The 21,451-nt window shown below is 38.0% G+C and overlaps 1 non-coding gene across 1 annotated transcript; it reads right to left on the bottom strand.

Moving 5' to 3' along the window:
* Positions 1-20,285: 20,285 nt before the first annotated feature.
* On the bottom strand, positions 20,286-20,393 carry LOC148549113 (small nucleolar RNA R71). The gene has a single exon (XR_015898221.1). It is a non-coding gene; the product is annotated as a small nucleolar RNA R71 (small nucleolar RNA).
* Positions 20,394-21,451: the final 1,058 nt, after the last annotated feature.

Raw genomic sequence — 21,451 nt, forward strand, 5'->3', positions numbered from 1 at the left:
GTCCTTAGCCCTTGTGCATATATGTTTCTTGGGAATTGATTTATTTTGACCAAGCACTTGCATTCATTTAGATAGTTGCATATAGGTAGATTGCATTTAGTTAGTTTCCATTGAATAAGTGTTGATACCCTTTGTTTCTCTCTTGGCTTAAGCATGAGGACATGCTTGGTTTAAGTGTGGGGAGGTTGACAAACCCCATTTGTAGAGTTTATCTTGTATTGATTTTTGGGGATTTTATCACCTTTTACCCATATTTATTCAAGAAATAGCATGGTTTTGTATATTCTCCTTTAATTGTGCTTGAATGTGAAAACATGTTGTTTAGGACTTAAAATTGCTAAATTTAATTCACCTTGATTCTATTAGATGCCTTGATATGTTTGTTAAGTGATTTAAGGTTTAGGAGGCAAAGATTGGATCAAGGGAATGAAGAAAGAAAGCATGAAAAGTTGGAGAACTCATGAAGAAATGAAAGAACCGGAAAGCTGTCAAGCCGACCTCTTCGCGCTTAATTGACCATAACTTCAGCTACAGAGGTCCAAATGATGCGGTTCTAGTTGGGTTGGAAATCTAACATCCGGGGCTTCGAAACGATATAAGATTTTCCATAGTTGCTACACGTATGGTGGCGCGCACGCGCATAGTACGCGCACGCGCCGTTGCTGCCACCTGGTTCACTTAAAGCAAAACGTGGCCAGCGATTTTAGAAGCCTTGTGGGCCCAATCCAACACATTTCTGATGTTATTTAAGCCAAAGATTGAAGAGGAATCAACATACTTTTAATCATTAGCTTAGTTTAGTAGTTAGAGTTAGTTTCTAGAGAGAGAAGCTCTCACTTCTCTCTAGAATTAGGATTAGGATTAGGTTTAGTTCTTAGATCTAGGTTTTAATCTTTGCTTTCTTCCACTTCTATCTCTCAATTCTTTGTTGCTACATTCATCTTCTTCTATTCTTTAGTTGTAATTTCCTTTATGTTGTTCTTATGTTTTGTTGTAGATCTACTTTTGCTCCTTCTATTTTCTTTCAATTCAATTAGAGGTAATTCATAATAATTGTGTTCCTTTTTTATTGTTGTTGTTAATTCATTGCCATAATTGTTGTTAGATTCTATTTTTGTTATCAAATTACTTTGCTTTTCTTTTATGCCTTCTAAGTGTTTGATGAAATGCTTGGTTGGATTTTAGTATAGATTTTGTTCCTCTTGGCTATGGTAGAGTAATTAGTGACGCTTGAGTTATCTAATTCCTTTGTTGATTGATAATTGGAGAGATTGCTAATTGGTTTGGAGTGCACTAAAGCTAGTCTTTCCTTGGGAGTTGGCTAGGACTTGTGGCTCAAGTCAATTTATCCACTTGACTTTCCTTTAATTAGTAAGGGTTAACTAAGTGGTAGCAATGAACAATTCTCATCACAATTGAGAAGGATAACTAGGATAGGACTTCTAGTTCTCACACCTTACCAAGAGCCTTTCATAGTTTTTAGTTTATTTTCATTGCCATTTACTTTTCATGCTTCTCATCCAAAACCCCAAGATAACTCATAACCAATAACAAAACACTTTATTGTAATTCCTAGGGAGAACGACCCGAGGTCCAATACTTCGGTTTATAAATTTTAGGGGTTTGTACTAGTGACAAACAACTTTTTGCATGAAAGGATTATTGTTGGTTTAGAGACTATACTTCAACGAGATTTCATTTGTGAAATTCTAAACCGTCAAAAATCCATTCGTCATTCAACACCATAACAGAGCATGGATCTGGCGTTGAACGCCAGAAACAAGCAACATCCTGGCGTTCAAACGCCAGGAATACACCCTGAGAAGAGCTGGCGCTGAACGCCAGAAACAAGCATGGAGCTGGAGTTCAACACCAGAAACATGCTGCACATGGGCGTTGAACGCCCAGAACAAGCATCACTTCGGCGTTTAAATGCCAGAATTGCATGCAAAGGCATTTTACACACCTAATTGGTGCAGGGATGTAAACCCTTGACACTTCAGGATCTGTGGATCCCACAGGATCCCCACCTACCTCCACTCACCTTCCCTCCTCATAATCCTATATCACCCTTTCCCAAGAACCCTTCACCAATCACCTCAATCTCTCTTCCCCATCACCTCTTCACCGCTCACATCCATTTTTCCCCTAAAACCATCAGACAACCCACCTACACCCACCCACTCAAATTCAAACCATCAACACACCTCCATCTCTTCTTCTTCTCATCCTTTCTTTCTTCTTTTGCTCGAGGACGAGCAAACATTTTAAGTTTGGTGTGGAAAAAGCATTGTTTTTTTTTCATAACCACTAATGCCTCAAGGGATGCACTTCCCTCCACAAAACTATTGGGAGCAAATCAAATACCTCCCCAGGAGAATTAAGTTCCAACATGGGACAACTAAGGATGGAGCACCAAGAGCACTCCATCACCCTCCATGAAATTAGAGAAGATCAAAGAGCTATGAGGGAAGAGCAACAAAGACAAGGAAGAGACATAGAGGAGCTCAAGCACTCCATAGGATCTTCAAGAGGAAGACACCACCCCCACTAAGGTGGACTCATTCCTTAATCTCCTTGTTTATTTATTTTCCTGTTTTTTGGTTTTTGAGTATTATGTTTTAATTATGTTTGTGTTCTATTACATGATCACTAGTATTTAAGTGTATATGCTTTAAAGCTATGAGTGTCCTATGAATCTATCACCTCTCTTAAATGAAAAATGTTCTAAAAACAAAAGAACAAGAAGTACATGGTTTCAAATTCATCCTTGAAACTAGTTTAATTATTTTGATGTGGTGACAATACTTTTTGTTTTCTGAATGAATGCTTGAACAGTGCATATGTCTTTTTGAAGTTGATGTTTATGAATGTTAAATATGTTGGCTCTTGAACAATAAGGAAAAAGGAGACATGTTATTTGATAATCTGAAAAATCATAAAAATGATTCTTGAAGCAAGAAAAAGCAGTGAATACAAAAGCTTGCCAAAAAAAAAGAGAGAAAAAAAAGAAAAAGCAAGCAGAAAAAGCCAATAGCCCTTAAAACCAAAAGGCAAGGGTAATAAAAAGGATCCAAGGCTTTGAGCATCAGTGGATAGGAGGGCCTAAAGGAATAAAATCCTGGCCTAAGCGGCTAAACCAAGCTGTCCCTAACCATGTGCTTGTGGCGTGAAGGTGTCAAGTGAAAACTTGAGACTGAGCGGTTAAAGTCAAGGTCCAGAGCAAAAAGAAGAGTGTGCTTAAGAACCCTGGACACCTCTAATTGGGGACTCTAGCAAAGCTGAGTCACAATCTGAAAAGGTTCACCCAGTTATGTGTCTGTGGCATGTATGTATCCGGTGGTAATACTGGAAAACAAAGTGCTTAGGGCCACGGCCAAGACTCATAAAGTAACTGTGTTCAAGAATCAACATACTGAACTAGGAGAATCAATAACACTATCTGAACTCTGAGTTCCAATAGACGCCAATCATTCTGAACTTCAATGGATAAAGTGAGGTTCCAAAACTATTCAAGAGGCAAAAAGTTACAAGTCCCGCTCATCTGATTGGAGCTAAGTTTCATTGATATTTTGGAATTTATAGTATATTCTCTTCTTTTTATCCTATTTGATTTTCAGTTGCTTGGGGACAAGCAACAATTTAAGTTTGGTGTTGTGATGAGCGAATAATTTATACGCTTTTTGGCATTGTTTTTACATAGTTTTCAGTATAATTTAATTAGTTTTTAGTCTAATTTTATTAGTTTTTAATTAAAATTCACATTTCTGGACTTTACTATGAGTTTTTGTGTTTTTCTGTGATTTAGGTATTTTCTGGCTGAAATTGAGGGACTTGAGCAAAAATCAGATTTAGAGGTTGCAGAAGGACTGCAAATACTGTTGGATTCTGACCTCCCTGCACTCAAAGTGGATTTTCTGGAGCTACAGAACTTCAAATGGCGCGCTCTCAAATGCGTTAAAAAGTAGACATCTAGGGCTTTCCAGAAATATATAATAGTCCATACTTTTTCCGAGTTTAGATGACGCAAACTGGCGTTGAACGCCAGTTCCATGCTTCATTCTGGAGTCAAACACCAGAAACAAGTTGCAAAGTGGAGTTAAACGCCAGAAACACGTTACAAACTGGCATTCTACTCCAAGAATGTCCTCTCCACGTGAAAGCTTCATGCTCAGCCCAAGCACACATCAAGTGGGCCCCGGAAGTGGATTTCTACATCATTTACTTATTTCTGTAAACCCTCCCTAGTAACTAGTTTAGTATAAATAGGACTTTTTGCTATTGTATTTACATCTTTGGATTATCTTTTGAACATCTTTTGATCATTTGATCACGTTTTGGGGGCTGGCCTCTCGGCCATGCCTGGACCTTCATCACTTATGTATTTTCAACGGTAGAGTTTCTACACACCATAGATTAAGGTGTGGAGCTCTGCTGTTCCTCATGAATTAATACAAAGTACTACTGTTTTTCTATTCAATTCAAGCTTATTCCGCTTCTAAGATATTCATTCGCACCCAAGAACATGATGAATGTGATGATTATGTGACGCTCATCATCATTCTCGCTTATGAACGCGTGCCTGACAAACACTTCTGTTCTACATGCAAACAAGCTAAAATGGATATCTCTTGGATATCTAATACAGGGGACCGAGTCCGAGTTATTAGTGTCTTCGTGGTATAAGTTAGAACCCATGGACGGCCATTCTTGAGAATCCGGAAAGTCTAAATCTTGTCTGTGGTATTCCGAGTAGGATTCAGGGATTGAATGACTGTGACGAGCTTCAAACTCGTGAGTGCTGGGCGTAGTGACAGACGCAAAAGGATCAAGGGATCCTATTCCAGTATGATCGAGAACCGACAGATGATTAGCCATGCAGTGACAGCGCATTGGACCATTTTCACTGAGAGGACAGGTGGCCATTGACAACGGTGATGCCTAACATACAGCTTGCCATGGAAAGGAGTAGGAAGGATTGGATGAAGACAGCAGGAAAGCAGAGGTTCAGAGGGACGAAAGCATCTCTATACGCTTATCTGAAATTCTCACCAATGATTGACATAAGTATTTCTATCTTTATTTTCTGTTTATTTATTATTATTATTCGAAAACTCCATAACCATTTAATATCCACCTGACTGAGATTAGCAAGATGACCATAGCTTGCTTCATACCAACAATCTCCGTGGGATCGACCCTTACTCACGTAAGGTTTATTACTTGGACGACCCAGTGCACTTGCTGGTTAGTTGCGCGAAATTATGAAGTTATGTTTGGACCATGGTATTGTGCATCAAGTTTTTGGTGCCCTTGCCAGGGAGAGAATGAACAACTAATTTTACATCTGAATAACAATTTCGCCACACCAATTGGTAAGCATTAGGAGTTGGATTATACCCATAAGAATCTGGAGTAGGTTGTTGCCAAGAAGGTTGTCTATATGCTTGAAGCTCCTCCCATCTTTGATTTCCAAATCCTTGATGCAAACCTCCATGAAGCTTTCATTTCTATTTCCCACAACATAGTTTGAACCAAACTCAAAGCCAAAGGGATGAGAATTCATAGTGAAAAGGAAAAACAAAAACAAAATTATTAAGAGATAAAGAAACAAGAGCAAACCTATTCACACTATCAACATATACACAATAACCAATAACAAGCACACATTGGAATTCCCTGGCAATGGCGCCAAAAACTTGAAAGAGTATTATCGTCAGTTAGGAATTTCACACAAATAATTCCGTTGCTAGTATAGTTCCAAACCAACAAACAATCCTCCATCAGAGTTTAATTTTGTTTGTCACGAGTGCAACCCAATAAAAACCGAGTAATTAAACCTCTGGTCGTCTCTCAAAGGAAATGCAGTGAGGTATGCACATTATTGGTAAGAAAATAAAGCAAACAACTAAAGAAAGCAATTAATAAAGAGAGACATTCATGGCAGGGATTGATAATATAGGCTTTCTATCCTAGTCATCAATTATAATATAAAAATTATCAAGAGCTAATCCCATTTAGTCATCTCCAACATTGGAAGAAGGTATAATGTTATCTTCACATGAGAGAAAGTCAAATAAGACTAGTTAATCTCAATTCAAAAGTCCTAATCAACTCACTAATTGAATTAGCAAGAGATTAGAGTCAATGGGAACAATATCAACTAACAACTCTAGATCACCAACATAAGTTAGGTATTAATGACTCAAGATTGCCTAATTTCTCTTTCCAAGCGAAGAATGCTCAAAAGCTACTCTAAACCTAAGCTAAGCATTTTGTCAAACACTTGGTACGCATAAAAGGAAAGCATAGAAAATTGCAAGAACTAGTAAATTCTACAACTACCCAATGCAAGAAATTAACACTAACAACTCAAACAAGCAAGAAAAGAACATAAAATCTCAAATTGCATTAAATCAAATTAAAATCAAAAAAAGTGTTCTTAAACTAAAAGAGGCATAAAAGAGAAATTAACAAGAGGAACTAAGAAAATTAAAGCAAATCAACAAGGAAAAGTAAAGAAAACTAAATCAAAATAAGTAATTAGACCTAAATAAAAGAGAAAACTAAACTAAGAACCCTAATTTCTAGAGAGAAGAGGGAGCTTCTCTCTCTAGAACTAACCTAAGGCATGTTTCCTACACTAACTAATTGCTCCCCCCTTGATCCATCTTGAATTCTGCATGAAATAGCCTCAGAAATGAGTTGGACTTGGGCATGAAAAGTTCAGAAATCGCCCCCAGCGAATTCACTTTAAGTGAGTCACGTGCCGCTCGTCACGCGTGGGCGTTGACGACGCGTACGCATCGCTGGCAAATTTCCACCTCACGCATACGCATGGGTGACGCGTGCGCGTGGCCATGAATCTCCTTCTCATGCATACACGTGGGTGAAGTGTGTGCGCGGCCTTCAATTCTCCAAATCCTCATTTCTTCATGAATTCTCCACTTTGCATGCTTTTCTCTTCAATTCTTCCATCCAATACTTGCCTTATGAACCTGAAATCACTCAACAAACATATCAAGGCATCGAATGAAATTAAAGTGAATTAAATTTAGCTATTTAAAGGTCTAAAAAGCATGTTTTTACTCTTAAGCACAAAATTAGGGAGAATTACAAAACCATGCTATTTCATTGAATAAATGTGAGATAAGTTGATAAAATCCCCTAAATTAAGCATAAGATAAACCATAAAATTGGGGTTTATCAGCTGGAGTTTGGGGTTTATCAGCTGGCGTTCAACGCCAGCTTCATGCTTCCTGGCTGGCGTTCAACGCTAGCAATGCTGTTCCTTATGGCTGTTGAACGCCCACTCTGGCCTCCCTGGCCGGCGTTCAATGCCAGAGTGATTTGTTTCCAGCTCTGACTATTTCTGTTTCTATTCTAACTACTGCACATGATCAAAAACTTAAACAAATATGAAAATTAAACTGATATAACTGAAATAAACTTAATGAAAAAACAGGATAACTTTAATTATGGTTGGGTTGCCTCCTAACAAGCGCTTCTTTAATGTCATTAGCTTGACACTTGATTGTTGACTTTCTTCCTCTTCTTCTAGTTGGTTAACAGAAATGACTCCATGGGAGAAGAGGAGGAGATTAGTGCCCTCAGATTTGAATTCCTCCTAACAAGCTTTCTTTTAGTGTGATCAGCTTGATTCTCCTTGCTTGTTAGGGCAAGGGTTGTATTGTTTCTCCATCCCCTATGCATCTTCCTCTTGGGACCTTCCTCCTTGGTGGGTGGTGACTGCCCAATACCAAACTTAAGTTTGATGTCTGTGGAAACTGTGTAAGTTTTCACCAAGGGAGGAGGATTCAATATTGTACTCTGCATGGCAGTACCTCCTTTGTCAAGGGGTAGTGGAGGTTTAAGGACCTTGATAATCATGTAATCCTTCTGTAACCTCATCACTAATTTGCCTCTCTCAGCATCAGAGAGGTTTCTTCCAGTAGATAAAGACCATTGCTCCAAAACCTCAGCAAAAAGAATATTGAACTGCACCTTTTCATAGCCTTCCAAGGATTACGAGCAGTGCTCATCCTTGGTCTCCTTTTGGGGCATCTGAGAGTGTGGTACTTCAGGATTTCTTCCCATAATAGGGATGTGCAACAATGTGCTTCCAGCCTCTTCTTGATTTAGTTCCTCAATAGTGTGTACCATCTTAGGCTCAGCCTCCTTGGTACTAATGAGGATTAGACACTCTTCTCTTATCTGTTCAGATAAGTGCTGTCTAGTTTGACTCAACTGTGCCTCTATAGCTCTGTTAGAGGCTCGGGCTTCTTGCAGCGTCTCTTGAAATTTCAACATTTGTTGTTTAAGGGAGTATAGTTGATGGGTTAATGACTCACTTTGCTTACGAGGGTCTGACTCAATGGACACTGTCTTAATCTCTCTTTTCATTGGAGTCTTATTAGATGAGTATAGTGATAAATCCCGATTTTGTGGTTTATCTTGTGCTTATTTTGAGGGATTTTATCAATATTTCTCACACTTATTCGCAAGAGATGCATGGTTTTGTTTTCACTTCCCAATATTGCTCTATGATGTAAAACATGCTTATTTTGCCTTAAAATTACCATATTTTAATCCTCTTCTATTGCCATTCGATGCCGTGATGTATTTGTTGAGTAATTTCAGGAATTATAGGGTAGGAATGACTTAGAAGAGAGGGAGAAAGCATGTACAAAAGGGAGGAACATGAAGAATTGAGATCTTGGGAAAAGCAGCATCGGCGCGCTCGCGCACTCCATGCGCACGCGTGGATGGGATTGGCTGGAAGCGGCGCACAAGGATGGATGCATCCGCGCGAATCAGGAGATTCTTATCGACGCGCACGCGTACTTGGCATGCATGCATAGATCGCAAGAGCAATCGGCGCGCGCACACGCATGGCGCGCACGCGTGGAAGGCTGCACGTGACCTCATTAAAGGAAATCGTGCCTGGCAATTTCTGAGGCTCATTAGGCCCAATTTCAAGCTGTTTCTGCATGGAAAAAGACCCAAGGATGCTAGGGGAAAAGGGGAGATCACTCATTTTAAACTAGGACATAATTTTATCTAGTTTGAGGTTCTAGAGGGAGAAACCCCTGTTCTTCTCTAGACCTAGTTTTAATTTGATCTTCCCTTGTTGATTTGTGACTTGGATCTTGTTAATTACTAGTTTTAATTGTTCAATTTGAATTTCTTGTTACAATTTTGCTTATATCTTGTGATAGTTTATGAATTCTTGTCAATTCTCATTTTATACCCATTTCATGAATGTTGTGAATCTTGACTTGTTGATGTTACATTGATGATTTCTATGCTTAGCTTTGTTGTCTGGATGATTACATGTTGATAATTGTTAGTGGGTATTTGTAGAACTCATTTTAATTGCTATTTTGAACATGTCTTTTGTTAGTGCTTACCAAGTGTTTGATGAATTGTTTACTTTGATTATGGAGTAGTTCTTTTTCACTCTTGGCCTAGGTCAAGGAAATTGGGTAAACTTGAGTCATTGGGTCTAATGGATTTGATGATTTGGGAGCCCTAGGTGGTCAATTTGATACTTATTAACACCAACCCACTACTAATCTAATTAGTAGGTAGGTTGGGACTTATGGATTGATGTGATCAGGGCCATTTGACGTACTTCAAGTCTAGGAGTAGATATCACGTACTTAAGACTTTGAGAGTAGACTTAATGAGCTTGGTTCCTTATAATTATCAAGGTACAGTTGTTAGACAAGGATGGTGATCCCAATTCCTGAGCCTAGCCAAGAGTTACCTTTATTATTCATACTTGAAAATCAACTTTTTCAACCAATTGCTTTAGTTGTAGTTTCTTGTTTGGGTTACAATAGAATTAAGTGGAATGTTGTTTGTTCATTTAAGCTGCTTATGTTTTGCTTAGTTGATTGAATTAATTGTTGCATTTTAAGATTACTTGTTTGTTAAGATTCCCATTTATCTTCATGCTTATAACTCACAACCCCGGATTTCTAATCAATGTTGAAGCACATGATTGCCCATTCCTTGTGAGACGACCCGAGGTTTGAATACTTCGGTTATTTCTAATGGGGTTGAACTTGTGACAACCAAATTCCTCTTCTAAATTTGACCCCCGAGGATTGTTGTTGGTAGAGCTATACTTACAACGCGGTTTTCTTAAAGAGAATCTTTACCAATACACCCTTGGCGCTTGCGTGTCAAATTTTTGGCGCCGTTGCCGGGGAATGGTTGCAACGTATGCCTTGATATTGGTTATGTGAATATGTGAATATTGTAGATAGTTTACTTCTTTAATTACGTAGCCATAGTCTTAGAGAGTTTAGAGACTGTGGTTGCTAAGTCAGAAAAGCTCTGCTTAGAAGTCTGCATCTGTTGCTGAGAAGATGGGAATGGTGGTCTATTGTTGAACCTATTCTGGGTTCTTCCACCTTGATTGTTGTTGAAGCCTTGCTAAAGCATCTGTTGATTCTTCCATGAGAGGTTAGGGTGATTCCTCCATGAGGGGTTGTAGGTGTTTCCATAGGGTTTTCCCATGTAATTCACCTCTCTCATCATGGGTTGATCTAGATCATAGGCATCTCCATCATAGGAGGTGTCTTGACACTACAAGAAAACTGGCAGATAGCAGCATCTATTTAGTGGCGGTTTTTTTCAACCGCTGCAAAATAGAATATGCCAGCGGTTCTTGTGGCAGATTTGGGAGAGGCTACCAATAGCTCTCATTTTGCAGCTGTTTTGCTGTAACCGCCACAAAATGTCGAGTTGGCAAATATGCTTAGATACTTTTTTTGCAGCGGTTTTCTTCCAACCACTGCAATATTATTTTTAACTTGAATTTTTTTTTGTTTAAACATTCCCTTGTTAAATCTATTCTAGTCCTCGCTATTTTTTTTTTACGAAAAACATGTTTCAAACACTGCAACTTAATGCATTAAATAAATTTTCGATTTTGTGTTACGTACAAAATAATTCATTAATTTAAAAAATATTTATAAATTAATAATGTGCACAAATTTACGAATCAGGTTTTTTCTTGTACTATCAGCGCATTTTGAGTTTGTATTCAAGCATAAATGGTAAAGAAAAAATCAAGTGAACGTCTGAATTCACTAAGTCAAAACAAAGTTCAATAGAGCATAAAAATCATAATTACTAAAGTAAACAAACAAGTATTGAGTCAAAATTTCTCATCAACATCGTATTGACCTGGCCAGAAATACTCTGTCAAAAATCTACTGCAGTCAGATGATAAAGGATTTGATAACTCATCTCAAAACCATGGCAACTTGTTCAGATCGAAGCCCCTTTTTACAGCATGTACGTCATCTTCTCTATGTTGGGTGTATAAAGTTTCATTGTCTTCTTCTGGAACCTTATTGAGCTGAACATTCTTGGAGATATCATAAACACCGAAGGAGATAACATCTAAATCATCTTCTGAATCAGTGTCTGCCCAATCTAGAGTGTCATCAACTATTTTGCCTGAATATTCAGGTGACACTAAAAATATGAACATGCAACCAACAACATAAATCTACTTAAAAGAAAATGATAACTTCCAAGTCATTTCCTAGTAATTAAGAAAAAAATTGTGGAATTATGGGAAGAGGACTTTAAACATTAACAAATACAAAATTAACGATTACCATCTCCTTCGTCTGTAGTTTGGATAGATTTCTTGGAAAGAAGCTCTCTAATAGAACGTTCTATATACTTTAATTCCTCTTTTGAAGCAATCTCCAACTCAACAACATGCGTGTTATTAAAGCGTGTCTGCATCATAATAAAATGTATAGTTAATGGTCTTTTTGTAAAGCATATTGTGTCTCTATGATTCCCTTTCTATGCTAGAAATTTATTTCTAACCTTTAATTCAGCAAGTATTTCTTCAGAGGTCCTACCAGCTACAAATGTCACAAAAATATACCCAAATTTCTCCTTGTACATTGATACCCACTCATGATGTTCCTAAAAATTTTAGCATGAACGTAACAACTATCATTGGTTAAATGTTGTAAGCATAATATTAGCTTAAAGGACTTATTATTCAAATATAGTTTAACTCAAGTTTTTAAGGGTATGGCAAATGAACAAACCTGCACAGTAGCTTTGTTTGTCATTTTTGAGTATTCATCAGAACAAGATCGTCCTAATATAGCTTCCAACCAAGACCTAACATTCAACTTACGGGACTATATGTCTCTGGCAACCATAATTGCATGTTCCAATAAAGAGAATGGAGAGGCCATAGTCATTTCGTTAGCGAATGTTGTGCCTGCACAGCATGATGAGAAATCTTCAGTTTTTATTTCTCCTGTTACAACACCATTTTATGTTGACTATATTCGTCAATGATAACAATGTTGTAATTCAACGTAATTTACTCGACATCATAATTTTCTTCATTGGAGATTAAGAATAACAACAATGATGATGACAACAACAAAGCCTTCAAAACTGACTTTTGCTAGCAACAATCGTTGGAAGAAATGAGAAACTGGTGGTATTCATGAAAATCAACAAGAAATGAAAACTTAATATAAATACGAAAACACAGATAGTAATGTAACCAGCAAACTGCGTGCATCATAAACAATGTTAAACTTATTAAACACACACAGATCCACTATAAATGATGTACATGTTTCCCATATTTTCACTATGCCACATCATTGATGTTATCAAAAACATCTTCTATTGGGTCTTCTATATCATCATCCCTTGTCAACTATAAATCACTAATGTCACCTGCCACTGACATGTTCAACCCGGGCTGTGGAGAAAAAGCAACTTCAACTTCTTCATTCTCTTCTTCCATGTCACACAAGTCTCGTGGTTTTACATGAACCTCTACACTCCATTCTTGATCTACTTCATCACGTACACAGCACATAAGATGAGCTTCTGATGCCAATATGTACGGTTCATCCTCTTCTCAATCATCGGTGTTAATCGGACGAGTGAAATTAACGCTGGTAAGGCCCAGGTGGTCTTGTTTGATGCCTCTACTCGTAGTTGTATCAGCCCAAATACCTCTGAACAAAACCACTGTGAAATGGCAGCTGTAGTTCAATTCGATTATGTCCCCAATTTTTCCATAATATAGAACACTACCAACATCCACTCTATTGTCACGCACGCTTACATAACTTCTTGTATTGGATGAGACAAAAACTCCACTATTTTCGGTTTTTAGCCTGTCTTCCTTTGTGATAGTTCTAAACTTGTACCCATTGATGTTGTACGCCCCAAAACGTCTTGCCTGAAGCATGGGACCACATCCCAGCAACTTCATTTCTTTCGAATGTATAGTACTGTCCATTGGAACCTGGCACCAAAAATTAGAGTTCATTCATATAAAGCATTGGAATTCGTAATTTATAATTCTAGGGCACAAATAAGTTGGTCAGGTTAAATTTCTACAAACCTCATGCTTGAACTAGAGAGAAAATTCTGCATGCACAACACGGTCTATCTTAGATTGCGACCTTGTTTGATGCCGTAATTTTCACTTCATTTCTGACCTTAATGTACTTTATGACATAACAAGAAATTAGTCCAATGACTGAGTGTTTGAAATGGGTTATAATTGTGCTTAAAAAATATATGTGCATTGGTGCACGAAATTGTGATCATCAATGGCGCCAACAACTTGGTACGCACAATTGTAATCTCAACTCTTTATCACAACTCCGCACAACTAACTAGCAAGTGCACTGGGTCGTCCAAGTAATAAACCTTACGCGAGTAAGGGTCGATCCCACGGAGATTGTCGGCTTGAAGCAAGCTATGGTCATCTTGTAAATCTCAGTCACGCGGATTCAAATGGTTATGGAGGATTGATAATTAAAAGATGAATAAAACATAAAATAAAGATAGAGATACTTATGTAATTCATTGGTGAGAATTTTAGATAAGCGTATGAAGATGCTTTGTTCCTCCTGAACCTTTGCTTTCCCATTGCCTTCTTCCAATCATTCATACTCCTTTCCATGGCAAGCTTTATGTTGGGTTTCACCGTTGTCAATGGCTACCTCCCGTCCTCTCGGTGAAAATGATCCAAATGCGCTGTCACCACATGGCTAATCAGCTGTTGGTTCTCGACCATGCTGGAATAGGATCTATTGATCCTTTTGCGTCTGTCACTACGCCCAACACTCGCGAGTTTGAAGCTCGTCACAGCCATCCCTTCCTGGACCCTACTCGGAATACCACAGACAAGGTTTAGACTTTCCGGATCTCAAGAATGGCCGCCAATAATTCTAGCCTATACCACGAAGGTTCTGATTTCATGGAATGGAAGGCTCGGTTGTCAGGCGAGGCAACCATGCGTCATGAACCAGAAGGCTAAGAGATACGCACTCAATTGAAGGTAGAAAGGAGATGGTTGTCAGGCACACGTTCATAGGTGAGAATGATGATGAGTGTCACGGATCATCACATTCATCAGGTTGAAGAACAAGTGATATCTTAGAGAAGAAGTAGGTGTAAATTGAATAGAAGAACAATAGTAATTGCATTAATTCATGAGGAACAGTAGAGCTCCACACCTTAATCTATGGTGTATAGAAACTCCACCATTGAAAATACATAAGAACAAGGTCTAGGCATGGCCGTGAGGCCAGCCTCCATGATCTAAAGACTAAGCGTCCAAAGATTCACAGACATCCAAATACAATAGCAAAAGGTCCTATTTATAGAGAACTAGTAACCTAGGGTTTACAGAAATGAGTAAATGACGTAAAAATCCACTTTCGGGCCCACTTGGTGTGTGCTTGGACTGAGCATTGAAGCTTCCACGTGTAGAGACTTTTCCTGGAGTTAAACGCCAGCTTTTGTGCCAGTTTGGGTGTTTAACTCCAGCTTTTGTGCCAATTCTGGCGTTTTGACGCCAGAATTTTTATGCTGACTTGGAACGCCAGTTTGGGCCATCAAATCTCTGGCAAAGTATGGATTATTATATATTTCTGGAAAGCCCTGGATGTCTACTTTCCAACACAATTTAGAGCGCGCCAATTGGGCTTCTGTAGCTCCAGAAAATCCACTTCGAATGTAGGGAGGTCAGAATCCAACAGCATCTGCAGTCCTTTTTTAGCCTCTGAATCAGATTTTTGCTCCAGTCCGTCAATTTCAACCAGAAAATACCTAAAATCACAGAAAAACACACAAACTCATAGTAAAGTCTAGAAATGTGATTTTAAATTAAAAACTAATAAAAATATAATAAAAACAAACTAAAACATACTAAAAACAATGCCAAAAAGCGTATAAATTATCCGCTCATCATGCATGCTTACTCAATAAATGGAACAACAGCTTTGCAATTGACTAGCACATGACGATGTGCCTGATCATTTTCCATCGGAGTCAGTCCAAAATGTGAAACAGCCCCTGAAGCATTTCTAATTTCTGGAAACATAGTTTTTCCTGTATTGTTTGCAGTATCAACAGGTTGATCATCAACTTGCGCTGGTCGGTTGATTCTAGTCTCAATATTATCCAAATATCTGGAACAGAATGTCAAAATCTCCTCGGATAAATAGCCCTCCACAATTGAGCCTTCTGCTTGTGCCCTGTTACGCACGTATTGCTTCAATTGTCCTAGGTACCTTTTATATAAACAGGACATAACGCTTATGGTGCACGAAATTGTGATCATCAAGGGCGCCAACAACTTGGTACGCACAATTGTAATCTCAACTCTTTATCACAACTCTGCACAACTAACCAGCAAGTGCACTGGGTCCCCCAAGTAATAAACCTTACGTGAGTAAGGGTCGATCCCACGGAGATTGTCGGCTTGAAGCAAGCTATGGTCATCTTGTAAATCTCAGTCAGGTGGATTCAAATGGTTATGGAGGATTGATAATTAAAAGATGAATAAAGCATAAAATAAAGATAGAGATACTTATGTAATTCATTGGTAAGAATTTCACATAAGCGTATGAAGATGTTTTGTTCCTCCTGAACCTCTGCTTTCCTATTGCCTTCTTCCAATCATTCATACTCCTTTCCATGGCAAGCTTATGTTGGGTTTCACCGTTGTCAATGGCTAACTCCCGTCCTCTCAGTGAAAATGGTCCTGATGCGCTGTCACCACATCGTCTAATCAGCTGTTGGTTCTCGATCATGCTGGAATAGGATCCATTGATCCTTTTGCGTCTGTCACACGCCCAACACTTGCGAGTTTGAAGCTCGTCACAGTCATCCCATCCCAGATCCTACTCGGAATACCACAGACAAGGTTTAGACTTTCCGGATCTCAAGAATGCTACCAATTGATTCTCGCCTATACCACGAAGACTCTGATTTCATGGAATGGAAGGGTCGGTTCTCAGGCGAGGCAACTGATGAGTGGATAATTTATACGCTTTTTGGCATTATTTTTAGTATGTTTTCAGTATGTTTTTGCTAGTTTTTATTATATTTTTATTAGTTTTTAATTAAAAATAACATTTCTGGACTTTACTAAGAGTTTGTGTGTTTTTCTGTGATTTCAGGTATTTTCTGGCTGAAATTGAGGGACTTGAGCAAAAATCAGATTCAGAGGTTGAAGAAGGACTGCTGATGCTGTTGGATTCTGACCTCCCTGCACTCGAAATGGATTTTTGGGAGCTCCAGAACTCTAAATGGAACGCTCTCAATGGCGTTGGAAAGTCGACATCTAGAGCTTTTCAGCAATATATAATAGTTTATACTTTATTCGAGATTAGATGACGCAAACTGGCGCTCAACGCCAGTTCTACGCTGCATTTTGGAGTCAAACGCCAGAAACACGTCACGAACCAGAGTTGAACTCCAAAAAGACGTTACAACTTGGCGTTCAACTCCAAAAGAAGCCTCTGCACATGTAAAATTCAAGCTCAGCCCAAGCACACACCAAGTGGGCCCCGAAAGTGGATTTCTGCATCAATTACTTATTTTTGTAAACCCTAGTACCTAGTCTGATATAAATAGGACCTTTTACTATTGTATTAGACATCTTTGGATTATCTTCGGATCATCTTTGATCACGTTGAAGGAGGCCGGCCATTCGGCCATGCCTAGACCTTGTTCTTATGTATTTTCAACGGTAGAGTTTCTACACTCCATAGATTAAGGTGTGGAGCTCTGCTGTACCTCAAGTTTCAATGCAATGACTACCATTTTCTATTCAATTCAGCTTATTCTTATTCTAAGATATTCGTTGCACTTCAACATGATGAATGTAATGATCCGTGACACTTATTATCATTCTCACCTATGAACGCGTGACTGACAACCACTTCCGTTCTACCTTAGACCGGGCGCATATCTCTTGGATTCCTTAATCAGAATCTTTGTGGTATAAGCTAGATTGATGGCGGCATTCATGAGAATCCGGAAAGTCTAAACCTTGTCTGTGGTATTCTGAGTAGGATTTATGGGTTGAATGAATGTGACGAGCTTCAAACTCGCGATTGTTGGGCGTGATGACAAACGCAAAAGAATCAAGGGATTCTATTCCGACATGATCGAGAACCGACAGATGATAAGCTATGCTGTGACAGAGCATTTGGACCATTTTTACTGAGAGGATGGGATGTAGCCATTGACAATGGTGATGCCCTACATACAGCTTGCCATGGAAAGGAGTAAGAAGGATTGGATAAAAGCAGTAGGACAGCAGATGTTCTAGAGCCATACAGCATCTCCAGACGCTTATCTGAAATTTTCATCAATAAATTTACATAAGTATTTTATCCTTATTTTCTGTTTACTTACTATTATTATTCGAAAACTCCATAACCAATTATTATCCGCCTAACTGAGATTTACAAGATTACCATAGCTTACTTCATACCAACAATCTCCGTGGGATCGACCCTTACTCACGTAAGGTATTACTTGGATGACCCAGTGCACTTGCTGGATTAGTTGTGCGAAGTTGTGAAGTTATGTTTGGACCATGGTATTGTGCACCAAGTTTTTGGCGCCATTGCCAGGGAGAGAACGAACAACAAATTTTACATCTGAAAAAAAATTTCGCCTATCAAGTTTTTGGCGCCGTTGCCCGAGAATTGAATGTTCGAACTACAATTTCTCATTTGTTTCAGGTAACATCAGTGCCAAGTTTTTTATCCGGCAACAACACCAAGTTTTTGGCGCTGTTGCCGGGGATTGTTCGAGTTTGGACAACTGACGGTTCATCTTGTTGCTCAGATTAGGTAATTTTATTTTAATTTTAAAGCTTTTTGTTTCTATTAATTCTATTTTCGAAAAAAAATTTCAAAAATAAATTATCCTATGACTTCAGAATTTTTAAGAATGAATTCTAGAGTTTCATGAAGCATGTTGAAGCCTGGCTGGCTGTAAAGCCATGTCTAAATTCTTTTGGACTGATGCTTCCAAACCATCAGCATAGAGGAAAGTTAATTTGATGACTTAGCTGTTGTATGTCTGACTCATATGCTAAAGCTTGGCTGGCCATTGGCCATGTCTAGTATTTTGGACTGGAGCTTTCATTGAAAGCTTGGCTGGCTAGTGAGCCATGTCTAATTCCTGGACTGTAGCTTTAGACAAACATTGCAAGATTCCTGGAATTCATATTAAAAATTTTGAAATTCTTATTTTTCTTTTTCCAAATAATTTTCAAAAAATACCAAAAAAAAATTTATAAAATCATAAAAAAACAAAAAATTTGATGTTTCTTGTTTGAGTCTAGTGTCAATTTTTAAGTTTGGTGTCAATTGCATGTTTCTATGTTTCTTGCATTTTTCAAAAATTCATGCATGGTATTCTTCATGATCTTTAAGTTGTTCTTGACAAGTCTTCTTGTTTGATCTCCATATTTTTTTGTGTGTCTTTTGTTGTTTTTCATATACATTTTTGCATTCATAGTGTCTAAACATTAAAAATTTTTAAGTTTGGTGTCTTGCATGTGTTTCTTTTCTTAAAAATTTTCAAAAATAAGTCTTGATGTTCATCTTGATCTTCAAAGTGTTCTTGGTGTTCATCTTGACATTCATAGTGTTCTTGCATGCATTGTGTGTTTTGATTCATAATTTTTATGTTTTGAGTCTTTTTTGTGTTTTTCTCTTTCCTCATTAAAAAATTCAAAAATAAAAAAATATATATATATATCTTTTCCTTATTTCTCAAATTTTCGAAAATTTGAGTTGACTTAGTCAAAAATTTTTAAAATTAGTTGTTTCTTGTAAGTCAAGTCAAAATTTCAATTTTAAAAATCTTATCTTTTTCAAAAAAAAATTAAATATTTTTTAATCATATCTTTTTCAAAATTTTATCTTTTTCAAAAATTTGATTTTAAAATATCTTTTCTAACTTCTTATCTTCTAATCTTTTAAAAATTGATTTTCAAATCTTTTTCAACTAACTAATTGACTTTTTGTTTGTTTCTTATCTTTTTCAAAACCACCTAACTACTCTTCCCTCTCTAATTTTCGAAAATACCTCCCTCTTTTTCAAAAATTCTTTTTAATTAATTAATTGTTTTAAATTTTAATTTTCATTTTATTTCCCCTTTAATTTTCGAAAATCATCAACTCCTTTTCAAAAATTATTTTTGAAAACTTCTCTCTCTCATCTTCTTCTATTTATTTAATTACTTACTAACACTTCTCTTCATCTCATATCTCTGTTCCTATCCTCACCCTTGTGTTTGGATTATCCATTCTTCTTCACTCTTATTCCCTTTCTTCTTCTACTAACAATAAGGAACCTCTTTACTGTAACATAGAGGATTCCTCTTCTTTTCTTGTTCTCTTCTCTTTCATATGAGCAGGAACAAGGAAAAGGGCATTCTTGTTGAAGCTGATCCAGAACCTGAAAGGACTCTGAAGAGGAAACTAAGAGAAGCTAAATTACAACAATCCAGAGACAAGCTTACTGAAATTTTCGAACAAGAAAAGGAGATGGCAGCCAAACCTAACAACAATAATGCAAGGAGGATGCTTGGTGATTATACTACACCTACTTCCAAGTTTGATGGAAGAAGCATCTCAATCCCTACCATTAGAGCAAACAATTTTGAGCTGAAACCTCAATTAGTTGCTCTAATGCAACAGAACTGCAAATTCCATGGACTTCCATCAGAAGATCCCTATCAGTTTTTAACTGAGTTCCTGTAGATCTGTGAGACTGTTAAGACTAATGGAGTAGATCCTGAAGTCTACAGGCTCATGCTTTTCCCTTTTGCTGTAAGAGACAGAGCTAGAACATGGTTGGACTCACAACCTAAGGAGAGCCTGGACTCCTGGGATAAGCTGGTCACAGCCTTCTTGGCTAAGTTCTTTCCTCCTCAAAAGTTGATCAAGCTTAGAGTGGATGTTCAGACCTTCAAGCAAAAAGATGGTAAATCCCTCTATGAAGCTTGGGAAAGATACAAGCAGATGACCAAAAGGTGTCCTCCTGACATGCTTTCAGAATGGACCATTCTGGATATATTTTATTATGGTCTGTCTGAGTTTTCCAAGATGTCACTGGACCATTCTGCAGGTGGATCCATTCACCTAAAGAAAACGCCTGCAGAAGCTCAAGAACTTATTGACATGGTTGCAAATAATCAATTCATGTATACTTCTGAGAGAAATTCCGTGAATAATGGGACGCCTCAGAGGAAGGGAGTTCTTGAAGTTGATGCTCTGAATTCCATATTGGCTCAGAACAAAGTGTTGACTCAGCAAGTCAACATGATTTCCCAAAGTCTGAAGGGATGGCAAAATGCATCCAACAGTACTAAAGAGGCATCTTCTGAAGAAGAAGCTTATGATCCTGATAACCCTGCAATAGCAGAGGTAAATTACATGGGTGAACCTTATGGAAACACCTATAATTCATCATGGAGAAATCATCCAAATTTCTCATGGAAGGATCAACAAAAGCCTCAACAAGGCTTTAATAATGGTGGAAGAAACAGGCTCAGCAATAGCAAGCCTTTTCCATCATCTTCTCAACAACAGACAGAGAATTCTGAACAAAATACCTCTAATTTAGCAAACTTAGTCTCTGATCTGTCCAAGGCCACTTTAAGTTTCATGAGTGAAACATGGTCCTCCATAAGAAATTTGGAAGCACAAGTGGGCCAACTGAGTAAGAAAATCACTGAAACACCTCCTAGTACTCTCCCAAGCAATATTGAAGAGAATCCAAAAAGAGAGTGCAAGGCCATTGATATAATCAATATGGCCGAATGCATGGAGGATGGAGAGGACGTGAACCCCACTGAAGATGACCTCATGGGACGTCTCTCAAGCAAGAAGGAGTTCCCTATTAAGGACCCAAAGGAATCTGAGGCTCATATAGAGACCATAGAGATTCCACTAAACCTCCTTCTGCCATTCATGAGCTCTGAAGACTATTCGTCCTCTGAAGAGGATGAAGATGTAACTGGAGAGCAAGTTGCTCAATATCTAGGAGCCATCATGAAGCTGAATGCCAAGCTGTTTGGTAATGAGACTTGGGAAGGTGAACCCCCTTG

The sequence above is a fragment of the Arachis ipaensis genome, chromosome B8 (assembly GCF_059453495.1).
Source record: "Arachis ipaensis isolate K30076 ecotype BB chromosome B8, ASM5945349v1, whole genome shotgun sequence".
NCBI lineage: Eukaryota > Viridiplantae > Streptophyta > Magnoliopsida > Fabales > Fabaceae > Arachis > Arachis ipaensis.